At 33.3% G+C, this 1,531-nt stretch overlaps 1 protein-coding gene across 7 annotated transcripts in view; it reads right to left on the bottom strand.

The window, feature by feature from the left end:
- npl (N-acetylneuraminate pyruvate lyase (dihydrodipicolinate synthase)) overlaps positions 1-1,271 on the bottom strand; it is a 6,777-nt gene extending 5,506 nt beyond the window's left edge. The window contains exons 1-2 of one of the 7 annotated variants that reach the window (XM_060881969.1): positions 1,168-1,271; positions 949-1,072 (exon numbers count right to left, since the gene is read on the bottom strand). The gene's annotated coding sequence lies outside the window, so the exon portion shown is untranslated. The other 6 variants (XM_060881970.1, XM_060881972.1, XM_060881971.1 and 3 more) reach the window with 6 other exon arrangements.
- Positions 1,272-1,531: the final 260 nt, after the last annotated feature.

Below are 1,531 nucleotides of genomic sequence, written 5' to 3'. Positions count from 1 at the left end.
AGAGAGAGAGAGAGAGAGAGAGAGAGAGAAAGAGAGAGAGAGAGAAAGAGAGAGAGAGAGAGAGAAAGAGAGAGAGAAAGAGAGAGAGAGAGAGAGAGAGAGAGAGAGAGAGAGAGAGAGAGAGAGAAAGAGAGAGAGAGAGAAAGAGAGAGAGAGAGAAAGAGAGAGAGAAAGAGAGAGAGAAAGAGAGAGAGAAAGAGAGAGAGAGGTCAAGAACATCTTCAAGAATATCTTTATATTATTGTTTATAATAACCTTTTGTTCATGTTTATGTTCCGTAAAGCTACTCTAAGACAATGTCAATTGACAAAAGAGCCATAGAAATAAATTTGAATTGAATAATAATAATAATAATAATAATAATAATAATAATAATAAGCTTTAACCAACACGACATACACCATAAAGATACAAAAGATTTTTTCTCAGTCTGTATTATGACGTAATTGAAATATAAATCACAGCATGGTCTAATGATGATACTACTACTACTACTACTACTAATAATAATAATAATAATAATAATAATAATAATAATAATAATAATATTATTATTAAAATGAGGATGTTTTACAGATAAAGGTATTAAGATAAAGGCTTTTTCTACATTCTAAAAAATCTTCTAAATTCAAGATGCATCCATTTTATGAGAAAAAAAATCTTATTTTGCTTTATAATATAATGTAATATAATATAATATAATATAATATAATATAATATAATATAATATAATATAATATAATAATATAATACTTTCACATCATTTTGATCCCAAAACTAACATAAAAATCATGAAAAGAAACAAAAAAGGAAATAAAATCGATTTCAGAAACAATTCCATAACATTTACATCCTGCTTTAACTCACAAACTCAACAACACTTTGAATGAAGTTGGAGAAAAACGTGGACAATAAACCAACGCGCTTTCTTGTGGAAATGTGAATTACCTGTGAATCAACACGAATCGGAGTCGTTTACCTGTGAATCAACATGAATCGGAGTCGTTTACCTGTGAATCAAAACGAAGCGGAGTCGTTTACCTGTGAATCAAAACGAAGCGGAGTCGTTTACCTGTGAATCAAAACGAAGCGGAGTCGTTTACTTGTGAATCAAAACGAAGCGGAATCGTTTACCTGTGAATCAACACGAAGCGTTTTTTTTTTTACCTGTCAATCAACACGAAACGGAGTCGTTTTTTCCTGTGAATCGACTCCTTCAGACTGAAAACAACACTGAACTCCATCTACCTGTTTTCCCCACCTCAACGCCAGCTGAGGCACGAGAATGTCACGTGCCCCCTGAAGCATTATGGGAAACGTAGTTCGCAAACGGAGCGGTTCACCGTGACGCCACACAGCCCAAAAAACGCGATTGATAGATTAATTTCAGTAACCTAAATGTTTACATGGCATTTCTGTTTAGTTTACGCGTTGTGTTATACATTAAATCCCATTTGCTCTTATAAAACCTTCCATAACACCGTTTCCGTGTCATGTAAATTTTTGCTGACGCCGTTAAAGTCAATGAGGA

Source organism: Tachysurus vachellii, chromosome 11 (assembly GCF_030014155.1).
Source record: "Tachysurus vachellii isolate PV-2020 chromosome 11, HZAU_Pvac_v1, whole genome shotgun sequence".
NCBI classification, from domain to species: Eukaryota; Metazoa; Chordata; class Actinopteri; order Siluriformes; family Bagridae; genus Tachysurus; species Tachysurus vachellii.
The sequence above is the reverse complement of the archived record's forward strand: the minus strand, read 5'-3'. Positions and strand labels throughout refer to the sequence as shown.